We start from the raw sequence: 26,428 nt of genomic DNA, 5'->3' as shown, positions 1-26,428 counted from the left end.
CTTTATTTCCTGTGTGAAGGACATTTCATCATAATTTACCAAGAACAAAATGAAACGAACAAAAAACTTCACACCCTTACTTCTTCTTTTTAAAAGAAACAAAACAAAACACATTTCTAGTCTACAAAGAGAATAAACTGAGGACCTACAATCTGGCACCTAATTATCTCACATATAATCTTCTCTTATAAAACGACAGAAACTTACAGCTACTGTAGCAGAGAAGATTCCAAACAGTAGTCAAGTCTGGATATGCTCAGACTTGAACTTGAAAAATTAAGTTGAACCAAAAAGAATGCAAAAGTAAGTAAGTAGGAAATCTTGCAGCCTATTGAGTTTATGATAGTAACAAAATGGTTCTCTCTTTAATGCTCAGCTGTGTACTATACATTCTAAATAAAAAGGAATTTGTGTGAAAAAATTGATAATTAGGTTTAGATCATTTTTTAAAGATATATAGCTTTCCAAAAAGATCAGAAACTTTAAAGGTTTGCTTATTTTGCTTTAGACAGTTATAAAAGGATACTGAAAGTTCATTCTCATGACCATATTGATATGATGGTGATGTTGCAAAGGCACAGCTAACTGGCTTTTGGTAATTAGCCATTTGTTTGCTTCAACATGGCAAGATCTCAGCTCCCTACACCTCCTGGTTGAATCCATCTTCTAAAAACTGTTGTCAAAAAACCAGTTACTCCACTAAAAATAAACCCTCAATGCCCTCCATTACATTAGGAGGCTGAACTTTGTGTTAGAGTAATTATGAATTACGCAGATGGTGGTCTAATACACATCTGTGGAATGATGCTACATCTTAGTAGGATTTTCCATTATCTTGGTATCAGAGACAGCTCTTTACTCCCCAAATCCACTCTGAATAGCGCTTCACAAGTAAAATAAGAGAATGCTTGAAATTTATGCCAGCCCTGTAAGGCAACCACTGAAATTCCACAAACATCTCCAAATAGGTTGCATTGCCAAGAAATGCCATCAGAGTCAAAACAAGGTGATAAGGAAATCTTACTCCAGCATCTAACAAATGAGGCCTTTAAAATAAATGAAGTCAAGCTGTACTTGAATACCTCTGGATAGATCTAATCAGACCTTCCTTGCACTAATAAGTGACTATTCGTCACTTTGAGCTGAGAATCTAGCAACCCATTCAACTTCTTTAGTCTACTGTTGCAAGTTCCTAGCTATTTTGCATTTTCAACTCTTGCTATGAAATGAGGGGGAAACTTCCTCAGCTTCCTACTGTTCCCAATTTATAAGGTTGGCCTAGCAAACCTAGTATACCCAACCCATCTTTAATATTTAAGAAGTCAAAAATCACATGCAGATTAGGAACAGAAGACAGATAATTTAAAGGCTCATTCTAAAATCAGTATTATTAATGTAGGGCCAAACTAGATGTCCCATACTAGATGTCCCAAACTAGATGTCCCATAAGGGAGAATTCAGGTGATAACAAAATGAAAATTAGGCTGTTGGATCATGTTATAATCCTATTTGCTATCCTTGACGTTAACTTGTCCATGTTGCATCTGAGATACTTGCAACTCTGACAGCCATATAAATAGTGGAACTAAGGGACAGTGATGGGGCAGGCCGCATCACTTCTCCCTGATCCTAACTCCTCATTGGCCTTGAATGCTTTTGCCTGGTTTAAATGTGCCCTTTAACTCTGTCATGAATTTTTGTGTAGAAAGAAACCTACTGAAAGGAACACAAGTGAACAACACAAGCACGCTGACACCAAACTCTACATACATTAAGCATAATAGAAACACCGCTACCCGACCCCACCCCCATCCATCTCCCCTCCCTCCACCCCCCTTTCTTTTTTTCTTTTTTTCTTTTTTTCTTCTCCCCCTAATGCCTCAACAAATGAAACGGATTTGTAGAAACGTTACATGGAGGGGGAAAAAATACGAGGCACTACACTTACACTGTAAACAAGAAAACCCTTAATAAAATATTAATAAAAAAAGAAATAAACCTACTGTACAAACATAAAATGAACATTTGTTGCTCTGCCTGCTTTTGCTTCTGGCCCAATCCACCACTGGCGTGTGGCCCCCAAAAGGTTGCCTAGAAAGGAATGTGGCCCCCGGGCTGAGAAAAATTCCCAAGCCCCTGTGCAAAGCATAAAGGGTAAAGGGGACCCCTGACCATTAGGTCCAGTCGTGACCGACTCTGGGGTTGCGGCGCTCATCTCGCTTTATTGGCCGAGGGAGCCGGCGTACAGCTTCCTGGTCATGTGGCCAGCATGACTAAGCCGCTTCTGGTGAACCAGAGCAGCGCACGGAAATGCCGTTTACCTTCCCGCTGGAGCGGTACCTATTTATCTACTTGCACTTTGACGTGCTTTCGAACTGCTAGGTTGGCAGGAGCAGGGACCAAGCAATGGGAGCTCACCCCGTTGCAGGGATTTGAACCGCCGACCTTCTGATCTGCAAGTCCTAGGCTCTGTGGTTTAACCCACAGCACCACCCGCGTCCCTTGTTCAAAGCATAGGCTACTTCCATTCCCACTTTATAGATGAACAGAACAAACAGGTGTTTTAACACAGTTTCTCCATGTCTAGTTTGGCTCTCACCTAAATGGATGGCTGCATAACTCACTCCCTTGCCTCAAAGTTGTTATACCAATACACACACATGCAGAAACTGGACACTCAACATACCTGCTTCTCACTTTTGCAGCCATAGTTGTGCATGAATGCAATTGTCTGTGACTGATCAACTTGCACGGCCTAGGAGACTGCCAATTTCTGTTATAGGCTCGAATAGTTTTAGCCCAAATTTAGTTTTTAATTTCAAGTTTGTTTTTCAGTATCTACCAGGAGAACAGTGGATTTGCAAACAAGATTAAAAAGAGTTGCTTACCAGGGTTTGACTTGGGGATGAGCAGCTTTCCAGCACTCTACACGTACAAGGGCACCACTGTTTTCATCCAAATGTAAAATAATTCTGGGATTCATAGCCATGCCAGCCTAAACTTTGCTCTGAAGAAAGTCTTTGTTTTCAAATAACATCAGTGTTTGGCAGCAGATGAGTGCATGAAGAATCCTATTCATCTGCTATGCAACGTACTAACAACCCTTCTTTTAAAAATGGAGGCACAATTCCTCCCTTCCCCTTCATACACACTCCGGTTCAAGTGCAATGCAGAATATTATTACAGATTAAAAATGCTTTCCTGACAACTCAGTAAATTACAGAAAAATGTCTATGTCCTATTGCTCTTTTCTCTCTACAGCTGTGTTAGTGCTTTGTAAATCCCCTCGGTAAAATCCAGCTAAGTCATATGTAGAGCAGATCCACTGAAATCAATTGACCTAAGTATCTGAAACCCACTGGTTTCAATTAGTCTAATAATAATAAATATTTTTATAATTTGTACCCTACCCATCTGACTGGGTTGCCCCAGCCACTATGGGACACTTCCAACAAATATAAAAGCATAAAACATCAAACATTAACAACTTCCCTGTACAGGGCTGCCTTCAGATGTCTACTTTAAGTATGACTAATGTTGGATATCACCCATTGTAAGCTGCTTGAGTATTTATGTCCTTACACTCCTGTCTAGAGCCCACCTACCTGAAAGCCATCTCCTGTCTTCACTAACTAAAATGACAATGAAGGAGGTTGTGGACAGAGGCAGTAAGACATCAACTGCCTCTTCCACAAGAAACTTGTCAGGGTTCAAACAGAAAAAAGAAGAAGTAGAGGATCAACAACTTTTACATAATTAAAAATAGAACTGTAGATTAATCAGATTCAGTTTGGCAGCAGCAAATACGTCCTCTGGGCAAATGATTTACAGTGTATATCTTAATGTTCCACATTCCTTCCCCTGGAAAATTGGATAACATTTAGATACTTAGATATAATCCACAATAGCTTATAGGTTGCTTTTAAAAACCAAATGCGCTGGCGTAGTAGCAAGCTTCCAGCAGCAGGATGCTTTTATAGTCATTGCAACCTGTGTCACTGCATACCTAGTTGACAAGCTGCCTGTTTATTTCAATAAAACTTCAGAACCATCAGGGTACATCTCACCTCTGTGAGGAAAACATGCTTCTTTTGCCAGGCTTTGGGAAGTGAAGAGGTGTAGTATTTCTGAGGGCAGCTTTTTATCATACCCTCTGCTGTTTTATGTTATTTCAGGGCTCATCCACACTTGCACTTGTTCTAGGCATGGGTCTGAGAGGTCTTTGTTTTGTCCTGAGGGTTGACCTTTGTTCTGATTCAGTGGTAAACAGCAGGTTTTCCTAGAGAAAGCAGTAGGAGAAAAGAAAAACCTCTCAGACCCATGCCTAGAAATCATAGAACCAGCAGAAGTGTGGTTGAGTCCTTAGTTTACGCTGTTTCTATTTTGTGCTGAAGTTTTAATCATTTTTAAGACTCTGCATTGATGTGTTTTGATATGTTGTGCACCACCTGGTGTAGTATAGTGAAGGGCAGTATAGCGACACCTACATAAATACTCACTCTACTTTACACACACAAACTCACCACAATTCATTTGCAACCCAACCCAAAGAGCAACAGGATTTGAAGTTGGCATGCATGCACTGACACATTTTTAACTGCTTCCTCGATCCTTTTAGTTGCCACATCTTTGCTATGTAGGCACCAAGGAAACGGTGTGATACATCTTAAGTTTCTGGAGGGAGCTTAAACACACACAAGACGTTGAAAAGGACTTCCTACTCACTTTGGCATGCATCCTTCTACTGTCAGCCCATTTCTCTACTCCAGCAGGCCCTGCTCATTTGGTGATTCAGATGCAGCTCCCAACCAGAAATCCAAACTTTTATCCAACCTTTCCCATAATTTCTACATGCTAGTCTCATTATCCTCTTCACTGCTTTTTGTCTGCAGAGTCCATATGGGCCCTGGAGGAGCCATTGCGGATGGGGCTGCATTAACCATTTGCCCCAGAGTTTCAGCCAAAAAAGCAAGGGCCTGTATTGTAATACAATACTTGATATTTACTGCAGGACGAGAGAACAGTGTCCAGGGGTAACACAGGATGCCATTCCATTGACATGTGAGGCAGGAAGTGAGAACAGCTATGCCCATCAGGCTCCTCCTATTCCCCAAGCAGCCACTACAGACCCCTGGTGTTTAAAAATGCTAAGGTGTGCAATCAAAATCATAGGTCATGAAAAGAATGCCTTAAAACCCCAAGTGTTAAACTGACATATTTAAGGGCGTGGAGGAAGCAGGCTTCCAGGTTTGAGGCAGCTGCACAACCCACTCAGTCAATTGTAAGGGCTGGAATTATATTTTCCCTTCATGAACAGTTGCTTCCTGTGCAGCCGCAATAAAAGTCCAAGACTAAAGCAACCCTAATTCGGAACCAGGTCCGCTTAAAGCCACCGCAGATTTCATTCAGAAGATGAATTGCTAGAACAATAAGAAAACCTTGCCTCTCGGAGCAGTTTCATACAATGGCCCACCTGCTTTGCTTATTGCACAGTAAACAGTAAGGGAGAGCAAGCAGCTAACATGCCAAAACTTGAAGACAGTGAAGAGGACACAGAGATTTTACCTCAAACACCAAATAGTTTCATTGCCTTCCTCTACAAATCAGTTCAGTTCAATGTGTTATAGTAAAATCACAAAGCTGAAGGATTAGACAGGATTCATGAACAGCACCCACTGCTCCCAGCCCAGTACAGGGACCCAGTTCACATGCAACCTGCAAAACCATGAGTTTGTGTGAATGACCATGATTTGGTTTACTGTTACATCCAAAACCTTGTTCATGGTTTGTGTCACTCTACACACTCCAGGGCCTTTACTCCTTGTGGTTCATCTCAGGGAGACAAGCCACAACTCTAGGTTTGGATGTAATGCTAAGTCAAACCATTGCTTTGCCCTGGGTGCATACATGCATGCATACATACATACATAGTTTGATTTGTATGCCGCCTTTCCACAGCAAACCATGCTGAAGGGGGCTTACAACATGCAAAATGCAACATAACAAAAGTAGTCATAAACAATAAATATAACATTTTTAAAATACACAGCCAAACTAAACAATTTACACATAAATCACAACTAAATCTAAACTATAGATACTAGAAAGAAACAACAGCAACAACCTGCCACCACCAAAAAACCCCAACAACACCGAGGCATAGCAGCTCTGTGAGTCCACCAAATATTTGCTCATTTGTGCAGAGCCTCCGTTTGACTTAGCTTACATGTTAACTGAGAATTATGTTCTCAGCTTAACACCTGATTTTGTGATGTGTGAAGACTAAAGTCTTCACCGAAGTACAGCAGGAGACAATACCCTGCTAGATAGAAATAGCCATCTGAAATCACTGAACTGAAAAACAGGATCCTTTGCCTAGAATTACTAGGTACAATTAACATGAACCAAGTAGCCTGTATTCTTCTGTAACACCACTTTCATTGGAGCACAGCAGGTCTTTCCCCCTCACTGACCACTTGGGGACTGAACTTTTATGCACCACTTGTTTCATCTCAGTATCATATACCAAACATTTTAAATGAATTTAAAGAAATATAAAAAGATAACAGTAAGGGCTTTATTATTTATTTTTTTAAATGTCTTTTTAAAATTTCTTTAATCTATCATAGTAGATTGTGATGATTAGCTCAGTTTTCTTTTAAATTTTGTGCACAAGAACCATTTCATGTAACCCAAGGCAAACCCTTGGCAGCGCCATACAGTAATGTTGCCATACCCCATTTCTCCTCAGGCAACAAGTCTCACTCATGTTATATATACAGTTATTGAAAGAAAATCTGCACGGTTTCAGGGCTAGCCTGATCATACAATTGAATATAGCAGTTACAAAGCCAAAGGGGGGGGGGGCTGCCATGGAAACCACATCCCTTACAACATTTATTTATTAGCATTTACATCCCACCTTTTCCTTCACAGAGCTCAAGGTTCTCCTTCTCATTTACTCCCCACAACATCCCTGTCAGGTAGGTTAGGCTGAGAGGCAGTGACAGGCCCAAAGTCACTCAGGGAGCTTCATGGCTGAGTGGAGCTTTGAACCCTGGTCTCTGAAGTGCTAGTTCGATACTCTTAACCAGGACACATTCTACTCATGTAAAAACATGTCCGCGGGCCGGACTGAGAAGGTGATTGGGCTGCATCTGGCCCCCAGGCCTTAGGTTGCCTACCCGTGCTCTTAACCACCACACCACACTGGCTCCTGAATTGCAGAAGATGCCATTTCCATCATGTGTATTCACATGCAGCCTTTTTATCTTACAATCCTCTACTTGATTTAAAGGAGCCTGGGGCATGTCGCGTAAATTGTGCGGTTCAGCCACATGTGGAAGGAAAACTCTTTGGCTGGGTATCCGGGTGCCAGCCAAAGCAGAAGTGTCGCCCTGACTGCATGCAACAGAGCAAGTTGACAATGTCCCCTGGCACTGCAGGAATTTTTATTTACCTCTTTTTCAACTTCCGACACCTCTGTGTTTTCAGCTCTGTTTCTGTTCCCAGAAATGTCATAAAAACTTTTTTAGAAAACAGAAAAATGTTATATTCCTGATCAGACATATTTACAACAAGTTGAGGAAGATGGTGGGAAACCAGAGCTCTCAGACTTCCCTCCGGTCAGAATCTATCCCAACACCTCCACCTACTGTATAGTCTTCTTAGTAAAAGAAAAATATGTAACACTTCCCAGTAAATCACCCTTTCCTTCGGAGGATGTTACAAAGAGGTAAATGCTGTGTTTACTCCTAGAGAGCAGAAAGATTACCTCATTCTCCAAGAACTGGCTAGAGATAATTTACCAGAGGTAAACAATAATCTAACAGGGATAAGTTTGCTCTTCTTGCACAGCTCAGTCTTAGACAGAGTTATATCCATACCTTAAGCCATTTGTGCCTAGGTGCCCCTATGCAAAGGCTGGACTGCCTGAGTATTGGGGGCAGTAGGAGGGGTGTGAGAAAGGTAGAGGGAGAGAGAGATGACATATACTAGACAAATAAATTCGGAAGTAGTCTTCAAGAGACAACTGCTTGCATGAGACAAACAGCAATGTGGAAATAGTGTGGGAGTGAAGGGAAACATGGCAGCAACATATCAAAGTTCAAGGCCATTGCATCACCTCTGAAATACCCAAACAGGTTGAATGGCTATTTCAGCATGGATACTGTACCAGTGGATTTTTTGCAATCACATGAGGTTGGACTAGACAACCTCTGAGATGCCTTCTAACTCTAGAATTTTTTTTTTTTTAATGTTACACTGATTGAGAGGGCTTGGAGCACATAATCCTGAACACTTACATCAGCCGTGGGGAAATATTGGCAAACTCCCAGTTCCCATCATTCCCAGCCAGCATGTCTGAAAGGTTGATGGGAGCTGTGGTCCACCAATATCTCCCAGCTCACAGGTTTCCCACCGCTGACTTATATGCTGACTCAATAAGCCAGTTACGAACTGGAACTCTTCATGTGCCTCAAGACTGTATGTGTAATTCAGCTTGCTCTGAACAAGGGTGGTCCTGTTGCAAAGAAACAGGAGAAAGCCTAAGCTAAGAGAAGTATTAGCAGTTCCTGCCATAAATCCTCTTCACAGTAGTTAAGGAGTATTACCCCCCCCCCCAAATAATAGATCTTGTACACATATATGCCTAGTTATTCCCCCACACCCAGAACCAAGCCATAGATTGTGCAGGTAATGCCTCTAATTTGCCCATTAATTATCCTGTGCAAGTAGCAGATTTCATCTAGCAAGCCTACTCTTCCCCAATTAAATGAAGCAGCTTCGATTGCATTACCTGAGAAATAAAAGCTAAATTCCTACAACAAACACAGTTTAGCTAATCATATCATGCTTAAGAGGAAAAATGACCCTCATGGCTGTTGCAAGTCTGTGGCATGAAAATTTAAATGTCATGACCAGTGACTGCTGACTACACCTATCTTCTGTTGTCCTATTAAATAATTTATTATTCTTATTCTTCTTCTTCTTCTTCTTCTTCTTCTTCTTCTTCTTATTATTATTATTATTATTATTATTATATATATAAAACAAACCCTGCCTTTTGTAGTGCAACATGCTTCTTTCCAGCCCTGTGATGATAATGAGATCACTTTTTGCACTTGAATTAATGCTAATTCGATAAGCATTTTCCTATAAACAGACCCCTCCTGTACACCCAAGCTTTTTAACTTTATGGAATCTTCCAGGATTCTTATTCTTCAATACACTCTGACCCCGTGAGATCACTGTGGGAGCCAGACGTTTTCACTTTGGCTAGACTCCTTGCCTTTCTTCCCTGTTCCCTTGCCTCTTAGCCATGTTTGCTATTTTCCCACGTTGTAGGACTTGTGAGAAAGCAAGTGCCAGTCTCATTCTAAAAGGAAGTTCCCTGCTGTGTTGATGGAGGGTTTCTAGAAACCCAGGATGGAATCAGATCCATCCACAATAAGCCTGAGCCTAATCAGGGATAGGAAAACTTGAAACACAGATCAAAGAAAGAAAGAAAGCAGTAGTATACTGCCCTTCATCCACAAGTATCAGGGCAGTTCACAACATACAGGTACAGGGAGCTGTCCACTACACCAACTGGCAACTAAGCACCTCTTAAAATCCCCACACCCAGTCACATTTGTACCCCAAGAAGTCACTGTGAAAATTCAGTCAACTGTATTGAGCTTATGTTCAAGGCAAAGTGGGTTGGGATAGCCTGTGTTTTGTGCTTTGTTTTGTTTTGTTTTGTTTTGCCTTGCATTGAACTAACCACCTTTTCTGTTCCATAGCACAGCGGAGTCATTTTTACTTACCGGTACTTTCAGCCATTTTCTGCAGATGAATATATTAACAACAACAAATTGGGGTAATTCTCCCAAGCCACAACATGCCCCAGATATGCAAAATGACATTGGTATTCAGTAGTCATGTCCACTGCAATGGCATCTTTCATGTCCACTAAACAACCCCAAAGGAATATTTCTGTGAACACGTGTAAGATGCAGGTTTACAGACATGTGTATGGACACATCAGCAGATCTGGCAATATAAGCTTTAAGACCCAATCTTTTCATTTCTTTCTCATAAAGAAATATGGCTGCTGACAGAATCTCTCTTCCCTTTGCCTTTTATAGGACTATTTTACTTAGTCCCTTTCGAGCTGAAAAAAGTTTTTTTTTCAGATCTAGTTGTGTTAGTTAAAAGGGGAGGGGAAGTGACAAATGTTCAGAGTGTTAGCAATCAAACAGCTCTTTTATATTCAGCTCTGTAGAAGCTGTTAAGTGGGTAAATGTTTTTGATCTGCAAGCAGAATAGGAACATAGGAAGCTCCATCTAGAAGGCCCATCTAGCTTAGTATTGTCTACACCGGGGGTCGGCAACCTGCGGCTCCAGAGCCGCATGCGGCTCTTTAAAGCCTTTGCTGCGGCTCCGGGGCGGTGGCGAGGGGAGGAGGCGAGGGGCGGAGGTGACCAGCCTGCCGCCCGGCGGGCGGGGCGCCGTAAAGCAGAGCGCCCCCCTCGCCAGGCAGACATCCGCTGCGTGGGGAGCCTTGCCGGAGGTCCCGGCAAGGCTTCCCACGCTGCGGATAGCAGCCTGCTGCCCGGTGGGCGGGGCGCCCTAAATCAGAGCGCCCCCCTCGCCAGGCAGACATCCGCTGCGTGGGGAGCCTTGCCGGAGGTCCCGGCAAGGCTTCCCACGCTGCGGATAGCAGCCTGCTGCCCGGTGGGCGGGGCGCCCTAAATCAGAGCATCCCCCTCGCCAGGCAGACATCCGCTGCGTGGGGAGCCTTGCCGGAGGTCCCGGCAAGGCTTCCCACGCTGCGGATAGCAGCCTGCTGCCCGGCGGGCGGGGTGCCCCAAAGCAGAGCGCCCCCCTTGCCAGGCAGACATCCACAGCGTGGGGAGCCTTGCCGGACTTCCCGGCAAGGCTCCCCACGCTGCGGATAGCAGCCTGCTGCCCGGTGGGCGGGGCGCCCTAAATCAGAGCGCCCCCCTCGCCAGGCAGACATCCGCTGCGTGGGGAGCCTTGCCGGAGGTCCCGGCAAGGCTTCCCACGCTGCGGATAGCAGCCTGCTGCCCGGTGGGCGGGGCGCCCTAAATCAGAGCACCCCCCTCGCCAGGCAGACATCCGCTGCGTGGGGAGCCTTGCCGGAGGTCCCGGCAAGGCTTCCCACGCTGCGGATAGCAGCCTGCTGCCCGGTGGGCGGGGCGCCCTAAATCAGAGCACCCCCCTCGCCAGGCAGACATCCGCAGCGTGGGGAGCCTTGCCGGAGGTCCCGGCAAGGCTTCCCACGCTGCGGATAGCAGCCTGCTGCCCGGCGGGCGGGGCGCCATAAAGCAGAGCGCCCCCCTTGCCAGGCAGACATCCACAGCGTGGGGAGCCTTGCCGGACTTCCCGGCAAGGCTCCCCACGCTGCGGATAGCAGCCTGCCGCCCCGCAGGCATCGGCCAGCCCCACAAGCTCGGGGGACAGCAGGGAGGCGCAGCGCCGCCATCCCGCTGTTCCTCGACCTGGTTCGGTTTCCCCGACCTGCTTTTGGGGGGGAAATAAAGGGAAATTTTTTTCCCTTTATTTCCCCCCCAAAAAACTAGGTGCGTCCTATGGGACGGAGCGTCCTATGGGGCGAAAAATACGGTATTTTTATAATGACGAATGCCTCATTATTAATTATTATTTACATCAGGCACTGATTATGATTTATGGTACACTGGGGCCCTGATTAATTTTCTATGGCATTTTGGGGCATTGATTATTGGGCATAGCAAGTCGCGGTCGCGTGGAATTTGTGCTTTGTGACCGTTTGAAGTGGGGTTTTTTTCTTGGGAGGCTGGGCGGCACGAAGAGAGGGATTATTTTTATAATGATGAGGATGACATTGGGCCCTCATTATTAATTATTATTTACATCAGGCACTGATTATGATTTATGGTTCACTGGGGCCCTGGTTAATTTTCTTTGGCATTTTGTGGCATTGATTATGCAGTCGCGGTCGCGTGGAATTCCACGTGGAGTTAGTTGCCTGAAGCCCCTTTTTAGTTGCTTGAAGCCCCTTTTTAAACTTAAGCAGGTGAAAGTTTGGTGAATTGCTGCCAAGGAGTGTGGTGGAGTCTCCTTCTTTGGAGGTCTTTAAGCAGAGGCTTGACAACCATATGTCAGGAGTGCTCGGATGGTGTTTCCTGCTTGGCAGGGGGTTGGACTCGATGGCCCTTGTGGTCTCTTCCACATATGTATGTGAGCAGGTCTTCTCCAACATGAACTATATTAAAAACAAGCACCGATCACGCCTCACAGATGACAGCTTGCAAGCCTGTGTGAAAATGAAGGTGACGTCTTACAGCCCTGATGTGCAGACACTGAGCACTGAGGTTCAGGAGCAAAAGTCCCATTAACCTGGTTACCTGGTTGTAAATTAAATATTTTAATTAGCTATTAATTTGTCCTTTTTTCTTGAGATTGACAGCTGACTGCACAATCCTGTATATATAGCATTAAGGCCAGAAACAATATATGTAGTGTTATATTTGTTTTAAATGTTGCAATGTTTTTGCGGCTCCCAGTTGTTGTTGTTTTTTCGGAAATGGGTCCAAGTGGCTCTTTTTGTCTTAAAGGTTGCAGACCCCTGGTCTACACAGATTGGCAGTGGCTCTCCAGGATTTCAGACTATGGTGGTCTCATCCAGCCCTACTTGGAGATGTCAGGGAATGAACAAGAGACCTTCTAAATGAAGCACATATGCTCTACCACTGAGCAATAACTCTTCCCCAAATTTGGAGAGATTGGGATTATTCATATTTATTAAACTGATCTGTGTCGATCAGGTATTTTATTATTTTGAGTTTATTGTCTTTAGTACCGCTAGTCATCCCAGAAAGGGCAGTATTAAACAAACATCCTAGTAAATATTAAATGACATTTTTGCTGCTCCTCTTATGCCCTTTCATGATATGCACAGAAAGATGCTGGAAGATTGCACTCTGAACCATTAAAATTTACAACAACTCAAATGTAGCTCAACAAACAATTACGTATGTACAGTATTTTGCAGTAAATACAGCAAGAGGCTCAGGTTTATGTCAAACAGGCCCCAATAATGATAAGTAGGAAATATTTGATTTAAATCCCTCTAGAAAAGACCAGACACACAGTAACACACATACGTAACTAAGAGTCAAAGCAGAGGTGATTAGGCTGTGATCAGGGTGGAGAGTCCTATACATTCTGCATTACAATTTCTTTAAATAATTTTGAAAGAAACTTCTTAATCACTGTGGGCATACTTTGTTTTACACATCACCACCACCACTTATTTTTCAGAAAATCCAGTTGCTACATAGAACTTTTAATAAGGGACAACAAGAAATATAAGAAGCTTCTGCATGGTTGACTACACAATGGATTTGAGAGAGAGACACCAAGGCTTTGTAAAACCTCTCAGTCCCTCAACAGACGCAAGCTGAGAAGAGCCCATTAACTGAACCAAACAGCCAGGAAATTTGAGATTAAAGTTCAGCAGTGTAATCTTATATTTACACTCAAATGGAAAGTAGGCTTCCTCTAGGATTATCTCCTCTTCCTTCATCCTGTTCATCAATTTAATAAAACAGACAAGAAAAAAAGAGCCTGCACAGAAGGTCTGCCCTAAAGACTTAACTTGAGTAATCATTTACCTCTCTGGCAACTAACTGAGAGCAGAAGTATGAAAAAGTGTTTACAACACGCTTTTCAGACACTTTCCTATATTGTTCATGCCTTGTGACCAAGTTCTTCCGCATAAATTCCCACATTACATTACAAAACAGATGATGATATGAATAACAGCAGCAACAACAAAGTAATAGAAAATTAAGAGCAAAAAAAGAGGACAGTAACGGTGCTGATGATAATACACAAAATAATACAAGATCACCAGTTAAGAGAAAAAGAGGAAAATCACCCAGTCATTACTTAGTATATAATGAGTGCTTGTGGGACATTTGAAAGTAAAGCAGTCTATTCAGAGTCATTCTGCGGGTAGAATAAAGGAACTAAGCATTCACCCTCCTCTGGAGTACTACTACTACTACTAATAATAATAATTTAATATCGAACATTAAAAACTTCCTGATACAGAGTAGAAACCACATGCCACAGGCCTCAACCCTGACATTCCCCAGGGCTCAAACTAAGCCCTGTTATCTTACCTTAGTTGAGTTGGATTGTTTAGGCAAGAGAAAAAGACGTTCGCTCAGCACCTCAGTACAGCACAGAAGCAAACAAGGTTTCGGATCTAAGCAGCCTCCAATTCCGGTGGCTTTGACACCAACTGCGCCACGATCCTGGGCAAGTCCACACAGAAGGAAACCCAGCTGAGTTCAAGGAGACTCCCTGCCACAAAAGCGCGCGCAGGACTGCAGCGCCAAACCTCCGGGTCCCCTTGATTCTCCAACCAGCAACGAGCGCCTTCTAACTCAATGGCCCCGTTTGCAACATGCAGAGCTCTGCGTTTAACGGCTCCCTCCCTCCCTCCCTCCAGGTCGTACCTCCTCCTGCCCAGCCCAACATCGCGCTTCCCCGCCGAGAGATATAACAAACCCTCCCTCCGTCTCCTTTCCTCGCGTCCTTTCTGAACGCTCCCTGCCCTGGCTCGTTTCCTCACTGACGTGTCAGGATCATGGAGCAGCAGGCGGAGAGAGACCCGCACGCAGACTTCCAAGCGGGAAGGCTCCCCAGTGGGCAGCCCGGATAGGGAGCCCCACCCAAGCCCAGCTCCCGGACTCCCCGCACTCGCACCACGGAGCTTTCGTCCTCCACCACCACCCTCCTCCCTGCCAGCGCCTTCCCGCTCCGCTCCTGGCGGTGCGCCGCGCAAGGAAGGGCCCGGCAAGTCCTGTCCCGAAACGCCAACCTACCTTAAGCTTGCAGCGGGTCCGAGGTCGGCGGCTGCAACTTCTGCTGCTGCTGCGGCTGCAACAACAAGCGGAGGCGCCATGCAGCTTCTCCCGCTGCGAGACGCTCAGAATGGATGCAAGAGCCTGGCGGGGTCATCCGAGGACGAGTTTCTGCGTTTTAGGTGCATGTGACGCGGAACTGGCGGGACGTCTCGCCACCTGGTGGGCGGTTGTGACCCCTGCAGGCCCCTGCTCGACGTAGGCAGAAATTCAACAGGTATATCACCTGTTTGCACCTTGTCACAGCCTCCTCGTGCCAGGGAAATGCTGGCTGTTAAAAGGAAGCATTCTCTTGAGGCCGTTTTTTTATCTATACTGTACTGTATTTGTACTGTATTTAAAAATTACCAGCAAATAGTTACAAAGATGGGGCCTGTTTTTTCAAATACAGTGGTACCTGAGGTTACATACGCTTCAGGTTACAGACTCCGCTAACCCAGATATAGTGCTTCAGGTTAAAAACTTTGCTTCAGGATGAGAACAGAAATCGGGCTCCGGCGGCGCGGCGGCAGCAGGAGGCCGCATTAGCTAAAGTGGTGCTTCAAGTTAAGAACAGTTTCAGGTTAAGTACGGACCTCCAGAACAAATTAAGTTCTTAACCTGAGGTACCATTGTAAAAGCACAGAAAATGGTGCTCACCTTTCAATTATTAATTTTTTTGGCAGCTTATGCCATTCTTGCTTAGACAAGCCTACCCAGGTGCTTAGAAAGTGGAGGTAATTTTAATTTATTTTTAGTATTTTAACTTTTGGATGATTTCAAGTGAATGTTTCTCAATTTTATTTTTTTCTCTCTTTGTAAGAGGGTGTTTTTTTTTTTACAATCAAACTGTATAAATTTTATGGAATAAATAACTATAAAGCTATTGGCAGCCTAAAGAGAGAGAAAGAGGGCGAGGAACACTCAAGTTAACGATAAAATTAAAAGTAGCAGATAAAAGCAGCATCAGATATTTCTGTTCGTGGTTAACATGTTTTGTTTTGTTTTTTAAAAAAAGACTTGAGGGTAAAAAGGCTCACTACCTGGTACTAAAAAGATTACATTGTGGCAACCAGGAAGGGGCGTAGTTCAGTGGTAGAGCATCAGTGTTGTAATCAAAAGGTTGCAGGTTCAACCCCCGGAATTTGGGGGTGTCCCCCATCTGAAACCCTCGACAGCTGCTGCCAGTTAGCATGCTGTCTACAATACCATAGTCTGATTCAAGACAGCTTCCTACAGACAGGATGCTGCCATCAAAAAGCCCCTCTTCCCAATCACCATCCACCACGCTTCAGTCAGTCAACAACCCTCTTTTCCACTCAGCTGCCATGCCCTTTGAACCCATGGAAACAAGTGGACATAAACGAAAGTGATAAAGCACCTTCCTTTTTCTGTGAAGGTGCAAGGTGTGTGTATTATGTTTCCTTTCATCCACAGAATGTTTGGCAATGCCGCTCGCTTTTCACAACAGCTTGAGTTACCAGCCTATGTAGAGCACCTTAGTTAGTTGACTTTACCTCAAGACTTATCTTTTAACTTAGGCCTTGTGGGGGCAGAGAATGGGCTTTAAATCATAGAATAGTAGAGTTGGATCATCTAGTCAAAAAAACGAAGATAATGGCCACTGGGCCCATCACCTCCTGGCAAATAGATGGGGAAGAAATGGAGGCAGTGAGAGATTTTACTTTCTTGGGCTCCATGATCAGTGCAGATGGTGACAGCAGTCACGAAATTAAAAGACACCTGCTCCTTGGGAGAAAGGCAATGGCAAACCTAGACAACATCTTAAAAAGCAGAGACATCACCTTGCCAACAAAGGTCCGTATAGTAAAAGCCATGGTTTTCCCAGTAGTGATGTATGGAAGTGAGAGCTGGACCATAAAGAAGGCTGATCGCCGAAGAATTGATGCTTTCGAATTATGGTGCTGGAGGAGACTCTTGGGAGTCCCATGGACTGCAAGAAGATCAAACCTCTCCATTCTTAAGGAAATCAGCCCTGAGTGCTCACTGGAAGGACAGATCGTGAAGCTGAGGCTCCAATACTTTGGCCACCTCATGAGAAGAGAAGACTCCCTGGAAAAGACCCTGATGTTGGGAAAGATGGAGGGCACAAGGAGAAGGGGACGACAGAGAATGAGATGGTTGGATGGTGTTCTTGAAGCTACTAGCATGAGTTTGATCAAACTGCGGGAGGCAGTGGAGGACAGAAGTGCCTGGCGTGCTCTGGTCCATGGGGTCACGAAGAGTCGGACACGACTAAACGACTAAACAACAGCAACAACAATCATCTAGTCTAACCCCCTGCAATTCAGGAATCTCAACTAAAGCATACATGACTGATGGCCATCCAACCTCTGCTTAAAAGCCTCCAATGAAGGACTTGCTTGCTGAGATAGGCCAAAATTGAAATGCTCCGGTTTGCTGCTGAGATGTATGTGAGTTTTTTGTCAGTTTTGCTGAATGAATTGGTTTAGTTATTGGTTTATTATATTTATTGTTTTAATATGACTGCTGCAAACCACCCTGTGAATACTGACAGCTAATGGGCAGCCTAAAAATACAGGGACAAATAAAAGCAATAGTAAGATAGGCAATTTCCAAGTTGTCTACCAGCTGCTGGGAACAACAGAAGGCTGTTGCCTTAATGCAGGCATAGGCAAACTCGGCCCTCCAGATGTTTTCAGACTACAATTCCCATCATCCCTAACCACTGGTCCTGTTAGCTAGGAATGGTGGGAGTTGTAGTCCCAAAACATCTGGAGGCCGAGTTTGCCTATGCCTGCCTTAATGTTCTGCTTGTGAGCTTCCCAAAGGCATCTGAATGCCATTGTGCAATACCAAATCCTGGATGATTAGGAACATTGGTCTGATCCAACAAAGCTCTTCTTGTGGTCCCAAAGACTCCCAGTGTCACTGCTTACCACTATAAATTCATGTTGCTGCAGAGCCTCTCCACAAAGACAAAGTGGGATATCCTTGCATGTACATGGAAAATACAAAAGTCTTTTTAAAAAAGTAATATAAAAAACAACAACCAGTTTCAGCCTTAGTTTCCTATCAGCGAAACAGGAACATTAGGCCATAGGTGCTTTGCTGGTTTCTTCTAATTTTTCCTTGAACAAGGAGTTTGGGTTGTGGGGACAGACTGCACATCTTTCAACAAGAAGAATCTGATGGGGAAACAACCAAAAAAAATTAGTACACATCCAATGTGTAGCTGAGCCATAGATGTAGACAATCTTATGGCGATCTCTAAAGTTGTGGGAATGGATAGGGTAAGCACTGTAATGCACTTTTAAATGCTGTGGAAATTAAATTCAGGCTAGTTTCAAATAAAATGCATGTATGGGAAGCAACATTAGGGAATAATTTTTGAAACTCATTTACTTTTAAATACGGTAATATAGATATATTTTGAAACTCACTTCAAATGCAGGGCAAGGTGTATTGCATCTGCATGCTGCCTGGATACAAACGTAAGCCTCTACGTAGGGCCTACAGGGATTGACATTTTATAATTTATTTGACAATTCCCTTTAACTATGAAGGTTTAATTCGTTTAATTAGAATCTTAGCACAATCCCTGGCAATTCAACAGCCATATCCTGTGTTCATACCGCAACCGTCTTACCACTGCTCTTCTTCATTAAGTATGGATGAGTGAACATTTAGGAAACCGCTTGCATAAAAGGAGTGTTGATAAGAGTATACAGTATATTGAAAGTGATGATTAATAATCTCAATTAATGTAAGAAATGCATGATCAGAGGCAAAAATAATAATAATGAAATCCTGGGCTGAGAGCTGTGTTGACCTCAGTTATTGACCTCAGTTAGTTGAACCAGAATAGCCATAACCTCCTTAATTCTTTTACCAAGGTCACCAGACATAGTTTTGCAAGACTATTTTGCCATTTTATCTCCAAGGCTTTATGAACACATTTGCATGTATTCATCATCATCATCATAAATTTTATTTATACCCCGCCCTCCCCGGCCAGAGCCGGGCTCAGGGCAGCTAACACCAGTAAAATTACAATAAAAACATAATAGGAAAAAAACCAATTTAAAATACAGGTTAAAATGCAATTTAAAATACAGCCTCATTTTAAAAGTAGCCCATAGATCAAAATCATAAAGGGAGGGAAACATAAGGGTCAGACTGAGTCCAAACCAAAGACCCTGCGGAAAGATGTCAAGTCCCACAGGGCCCTAGTCTCTTGTGACAGAGTGTTCCACCAAGTTGGGGCCAGTCCTGAAAAGGCCCTGGCCCTAGTTGAGACCAATCTAACCACCATGCAACTTGGGACCGCCAAAGTGCTGTCGTTTGTGGACCTTAAGGTCCTCCGCGGGGCATACCAGGAGAGGCGGTCCTGTAGGTACATGGGTCCTAGGCCACATAGGGCTTTAAAGGTCAAAGCCAGCACCTTAAACCTGACCCTGTACTCCACCGGGAGCCAGTGCAGTTGGTAAAGCACTGGATGAATGTGATCCCGCGGCAAGGACCCCGTAAGGAGCCTCGCTGCAGCATTCTGCACCCGCTGGAGTTTCTGGGTCAGCTTCAAGGGCAGCCCCGCGTAGAGCGAGTTACAATAATCAATGCTTTTTTTTTTTAAAGATATTTATTAGAAGTTTAGGAATTACAAAAAAAAGAAAAGGAGAGAAAACAACAAAAAATTTAACAAGACAAACATTACATAAAAAGAATAACAAAAAAACCAACAATACAACAATACAGTGAAAAAGAACAATAACATTAAAAAAAAAACATACATCCAGTATTCCATATCTTTACCTTTCATTTACTTGTTTCATCGACCTCCTCACACCTCCCTTTTTGTATTCTAATTCAATTAATTGTTTCCGCAAATTCTTTCCATCTTTTTCAATTTTTGTTCTATAATTTATCTTAACGGTCTAACCTTACATTTTTCTTTTTGGTCCATTATCAATCAACTTTTACTTAATTCTTTATTACATTTCTGCTAAAACCATATAACTTCATTCCAGCATCCTTCTAACATTCATTAATTTTGCAATGTTTCTGTAAATATACTTTAAATTTCTTCCAATCTTCTTCCACCGACTCTTCTCCCTGGTGTCGAATTCTGCCAGTCATTTCCGCCAGTTCCATGTAGTCCATACAATAATCAATGCTAAGGGGTATGGTGGGTTGCATCTGCCATGGGCCCAGGTTTGCTTGGCTCATGCTACAGGAGTATAGGACTGGGGTTGTCAAAGAACAGCAGCTTGCTCTGATCTCTGGGAGAGTCAGAGAGCTGAGTTCCGGCTTCATTCCCCATAAACTGAGATGGATCTGGCAGGGAACTGCAAGTGTGTTGTCTTAGGGTCTTCCTTGAGCAGCCCAGGTTCCCCTCCTATCTAGGGGCTGTGATTTTGAATGGGAGTGGAGGTGACAGCAATCATTGGAGAGTTAAGATGCAACTGGCCAACTCTTCAGGGCCTAGCTTTCCAACTTCTGTTATGAGCCCTACAGTTCACAGTGGAAATGCATCCCTCCCAGTAAACATGCATTGGCTTGCACTATAAATCTGCTTACAGTTTTCAAACGCACACGACTGGGATCTGCTGGTAGTTTGTGGTAGTGTCAGGGCTTAATTCCAGAATTACTGTGGCAATTGAATTCCATAATTTATTTACTGCAGTCAGGGTTAGATGTCATAGAGGACATCTGGATAAATGAGATCATACTGTGCCAGTAAAATATGAATGCTCCTCCAACAGTTCTGATATGCACATGGCGATGTGTTGTGAATCCTCCAGAATTGTTTCTTGCACTTGAACACTGAGTTTAAAACAAGAACAACCAACAGAATTTATCGGAGGCAATATAATGCATGGTATCCATTTGGTAGCAAAATACATGGGAAATTTAATTTTAGTTGTGTGTGCGTAAATATGCATCTATCATAGCAAGATGATTCATGTCAGACATATGGAAACTGGAATATGTACTAGGAATGACAAAAATTACCGTAAATAGTGGGTTATGCCACTCTGAATTAAATTTGACAGCTGAAGAATAATGAGGCTATGGGTGCAAATGCCAGGGCCAATTGTCCAGGAAGGGTCCACAGGAACTGATGCTGGCATCGTGTGTGTGTGTGTGTGTGTGTGTGTGAGAGAGAGAGAGAGAGAGAGAGAGAGAGAGAGGGAGGAGAGGAGTTATAACTTTCTACTGTTGCGGCCCAGTACCAACAGGATAAATGCTAAGCAGAGCAGATGCAGCCACTATCTTTCTCCCAGTGTTGCAGGGTGCAATATTTGCACTTAGAGGCATTGTGGTGAAATTAAGATGGCAATTTTTTTATAATAAAAATCTATTTATTTAAAAGCATCTATAAAACTGCTTAATATTTTAAAGAACTCTGAGGTGTACAAATTAGTATAAAGGCATATAAAAACAAATAAAAGCAGGAAATTCAGAGAATTAAAACAAATTAAAACAGGTTCTGCCTTATGGGACAGGGAAACCCTGGGCAAAAAGGCATGTCTTTACAAGATGTCTGAAGCAACTGATGCTTGCTGCTTCACTTATGGCAGAGGGAAGGTCATGCCACAGTACAGGGGCGATAGCAGAAAATGGACAAAAATGTCACCGCCTTGCATTATTCTGCAGGATGAGGTATCATGGGCAGACTTTCCCCAGATGGTCTAAGTGATATTACAGGTTTATACAAGAGAAGGCAGTCTTTCGGGTAACCTGGTCCTGAGTAGTTGCAACCACCCAATTCAGCACTTCTCATATTAATGCTGGACCATTAAAAAAAGTTAGAATGTAGAAAAAGTAGAAATAAAAACAATACTGCTGCCGCCACTGCTGGGTAAGCTTGTGGGAGGGGAACAGTTCCTTATCATCCTTTTATGTGATCCCAGCTGTTAGCCTGCTACCAAACTGTTCCCTTATCTTCTTCCCTATATCTTGCTTCCCTGTCCACTTCTGGAGTTTGGGAGTCACCTGTAGTTGAAAAGCCAGGGACAGGAGCCTTGCTAGAAGAAAATGTGGCAACCCTAAAAAGGAAGGCTTGCCAAACAGTTTTTATTGTCAGGGCCACAGCTGCTGTTTCAGGGTTTCTGAAGCAATAATCCTAATGAGAAGGGGGCTTCAGCCCATGCTGACCCTATCAGATCAGATGAACGACCCACTGGATGGGGTGGAAGAGAATGTCTCTACCTTTCCCCAGCGTGCTTTTCTGTCATTTTTGTGCTACGGAGCTGAAACAGAAGGGAGGGAAGCCATCACTCTGGAGCAGCCTATAGGTACACTCTAGATAAGTGTTGCACATGATTCAGCCATTCCCTTTGTAATTTCCTAATTGAATTGTTGGCCCTTGCCTGTCCTGCCAATGGATAAAAGGCAGCCATTTCTCTTGATTAAATTGCAAAGAACAGAAAGAACAAAGTGTTGGCGGGGGGATGATTCCCAGGGCTATTTGAATCCCTATATGCTGAGATCCCTGATTCTGTTCACAGGAGAAATTTAGGCATAAAAATGTGAATTCATGCTGCTAAATTCTGAAAACTGTCCCAGAGTGTTGGCATGAAGTGTTCAGTCTCCATCAGTAATGACTGGGTGCAACTCCAGGCTTGCAAACACATTCTAAATCTAGACTTATACTGTAATCTTATGGTCAAGGTTATCCAGTGCTTTTCTTCTAGGAGAAAAAGGTGCCAGTACTACGTACCTTTGAGGACCCCCAGGAAAAAAAACACGGAGGTTATCTACACTGGGATATCCTAAAAACAGCAGCAGCAGTAGTAACTGCAGTGATATGTTTTTAGGTGCTTGAAGTCTTGCTAACAGAAGGCTGGCTAAAGCCACTTAGAGCAAAGGTGGGTAAGCTATATGCAACATCTGCTTTTTATCTGGTCCCTGAGCTGTCCGGGACTGCACCCCTGCTATCCCAGATGTGGTGATTTGGATGTTTCTAGACATGCTAGGCCAAAAGAAGCAGCTGTGTTGCTAAGGCCCTGTTAAGTGAGAAACAGGAATGCCTTATGAGGCTAGTTGCCTCCTGTAGCATAGCACAGCTCTCGCAATTGCTCCACATCTGGAAACCTCTGGGAGCTTCCTGACAGGTGTTTATTGTGGGGTAGGGGGAAGCCATACACTTTAAATGTATGGTGTGTATGCAGCCCCAGTTCCAACAACCAAAGTGGATCATTCTAGGTTGGGAATATAATGTGACCTGCAGGTTAAAAAGACACCTGATTACCGGTAAATCATGATATATTTTAATAGCAAACTCAGTTCTCTCAGTGCCAGCCCTTATGTAGCCAAAACCACACAATGCCTACACATGAGGGAGATATCAGTAGGCTTGGCACAGGCCCAAGGTTTGCAGAAGTACAAAAACAATTTAGGGGGAAAACCTAAAAGAGGTGGGGATTGCAAAACAAGTCAATGAGCATGATACCAGTGGGTATCAAATGTTGTCTGACTGTTGGCAGGAAAAACAGAAATGGGTGGAATGGAGTAAATGGAAACCTGAGCAGGAGTACTCCTTACTGTAACATTTTGTTGCAAGACCCATTTGTAACTCATAAATAGTAATGCATACTAAGACTGTTGCAGAGCTTCGTGGTTTTGTATAATGTAGAGAACTATAACCTGAGATGCAGAAATGCAAAAGACAGAACTAATGTTACCTGAAATATTAGGAAAACTTTAAAATGATTTTTTCACCTAATACTGATTTTAAAAAATCTCTCACGCCCTCCTCTTCCTTCATGGCATCTGATTTTAACTTGGAGTATTAGCCTGCCAAATAATTTCCATGTTTGCAAACTCCAAGACAGACTTCTCAGCTTACAGACGATACTCTTACTTGCTATATTACACCACTCAGACCAATTGGTCAGACCAAGTTACCTTGACAGCTCTATTCTGAAGCAACTGTGCTCTAAACTGTGCTTTCCCAAAAGTAAAGATTAAATTCAGTGAAGTCTGCTACATTGTATAAACCTAGATGATAATAAGAAGATGCACCCAAATCCATGGAAGCAGGCTTCTGCAAATGAACCACCTTTTGAAATATGTCCTGCATGTATAGGAATGCATTGTACAAGTGCTGTTGCTGGATTTCTGTGTCCAGAGCCCAGGTCTGCACGAGTGGCTCCCTTTGCTGAATTGGGATCATAGGCTCAAAAAAGCAGACAGCAAAGCCAGCTCTGATAGTGCCAATTGCCTCATTTTGGGGGGTAGGGGGCTACATCTAGAACAGGTGACCAAGGCTTTCAAAACTGGCAGCATCAAACCATCTCCCAAGTGACCATGTACGGCCAGATCTTTATGCAAAGCCCAATTCTACACACAAGCCTCTTTGGAATGTAGGCACAATATTTTCCTAATGGTTAGTAGGAAATGGTCTTTAATAGACTACAGAGCAACAGGACTGTGGTGGTTCAAAACATCAAAAGAAAAATTCTACTGACACATCCCTGCAGTACTAGCAGTTCTTTTTGAAAGTCTGTCCCCAGTGTGATGTATTGGTCAGGCCAGACACTGCTTGGCTGATAGAGTCTAATGTGATCACAGCAGGAGCTGCTTAGGCTTCAAGGCCATGCCATTTCAATTAGAAAGGTGAAAAATAAAACATTTGTGTGACTAGGGTGACCATAGCAAACCACAGAAATGGTGCCTGCTTCACAGGCACACTAAATCAAGAGAAGTTACAATTTATCCTCAAATTACTGTAATAGTAAACATATTTCTCTAGAATAATTCAGAACCAGCAAAGCGGCTGTTAAAGGATCGCATGTTTTGGATTTAGTATTGTTGACAGTTGACAGTATTGTTGACAGAATTCCTGCGATAGTTTAGAAAGTCTGGACAACAATAGTTGTGGCTAGACAATGGGGACAGAGTATTGCCAGCACATAACTCAGGTGCTCAAAAGTTTGCACTGGTTTGCACCTTACACTACTGGGTCAGGTTAAAAGTTATTATATTAATTTACAAGGCCCTTAACAACTTAGGTCCAGGGTACCTTAAGGATGGCCTGATCCCTTATATCCCTGCTTGATCACCAAGGGCTTTGGCAGAGTCATTGTTAGTGGTTCTCCACAGCCTGGATGCATAGTTTGCATCAGCAAGGAGCTGATGCAAAGAGCCAGTGTGGTGTAGTGGTTAAGAGTGGTAGATTCGTAATCTTGGGAACCGCTCCTCCACATGCAGCTGCTGACCTTGGGCCAGTCACGCTTCTTTGAAGTCTCTCAGCCCCACTCACCTCACAGAGTGTTGTGGGGGAGGAAGGGAAAGGAGAATGCTAGCCGCTTTGAGACTCCTTCAGGTAGTGATAAAGCGGGATACCAAATCCAAATCCTTCTTCTACTGTTGAAATGAATCCTTTATATAGTTTGCATGGTTTGGAAGTGCTTGTTTTAAAGGAATTCACTAGTGGAGAATGAATGCAAAAGGGAACATTTTGCCTATGCAAAAAAGCACAAATAATCTTTAATAAAATAGGGGTGGGAATATAAATGTTTCAATGTTAGCTCCACTGTGTGGACACTAAAAAATCTGCATACATGAAGAGCACTCATCTCACATTAAACACTCGCATGGAATTAAGCACTAACATTTAACATTCTTCTCCATTCAGCTTTTACACCACTAGCAATTATTAGAACAGCCCTAATCTCTGAGTACTTTTTGCTTTCTGTTATTTCTGCCTATGTTTACAGACAGCATAGGTATTCCCCCCTGCCCCCATTCTTAATAAGTCTTACACAATCTCATTTCTGGGATATAAATTATATAAAAGGTAAATATGATTGTGCATGATGCGCAAAAAGTGGACAGAGCAAAGTTTCTCTCTCACACATTATACTAGAACCTGGGGCCTTCCAATGAAGCTAAATATTTAAATACTCAGGTCAAACAAAAATAACTACTGCTCACAGCAAATGGCTAAACTATAATCTCACTCCCAGTAGTCAGTGGACTACTGTGTCAGAGGTACCATGCCTCTGACAAATATATTGTTGGGCAACACAAGTGGGGATGTTATTGCACCCTGGTCCTCCTTGAGGCCTTGCCATGAGCATCTATATGTGTATAGATTAAATTTTATCAATGTTTAATTGCTTTTTAGATTTCCCCCTATGTTTCCAGCAGTTCATATTTTTATCTGTAAGCCACCTTGAGTCCCATCAAGGAAAAAGGCAGGGCATAAACAAATATATAATCATAATAATCTAACTCGCCACTGTAAGAACAGAGTGCTAGATGGGCCTTTGGCCTGACCTAGAAGGGCTCCCACTAGGGGGAAGAATATGTAGTTATTTCAATTACTCAGACTTAGTATCCATAAGGTATAGCTTGCGGGCTGAGAGAACAGCAAATCCAAGAGGCGACAGGATTTGTTTAGTCGAAAGCTGCAGTCTGATGTACTTGCCCCGGAGAAATACCTATTGATCGCATCGAACTGAGCTACATATGTCACATTAAGCGTCTCGACAACTCTCTCACTCATCCTACCCCTCGTCAACTCACTGACGCCA

The 26,428-nt window shown here is 43.4% G+C and overlaps 1 protein-coding gene across 6 annotated transcripts in view; it reads right to left on the bottom strand.

Moving 5' to 3' along the window:
• Window positions 1-15,056, bottom strand: part of LOC308592858 (serine/threonine-protein kinase Sgk3) — a 57,333-nt gene extending 42,277 nt beyond the window's left edge. For 4 of the 6 annotated variants that reach the window (XM_081204831.1, XM_081204828.1, XM_081204833.1 and 1 more), the window contains exon 1: window positions 14,178-14,510. The gene's annotated coding sequence lies outside the window, so the exon portion shown is untranslated. The other 2 variants (XM_081204829.1, XM_081204830.1) reach the window with 2 other exon arrangements.
• Between the last annotated feature and the right edge of the window lie 11,372 nt (window positions 15,057-26,428).

The sequence above is a fragment of the Podarcis bocagei genome (assembly GCF_964188305.1).
Source record: "Podarcis bocagei genome assembly, chromosome: 8".
Lineage (NCBI taxonomy): Eukaryota > Metazoa > Chordata > Lepidosauria > Squamata > Lacertidae > Podarcis > Podarcis bocagei.
This window is presented reverse-complemented; position numbering and strand designations above follow the sequence as displayed.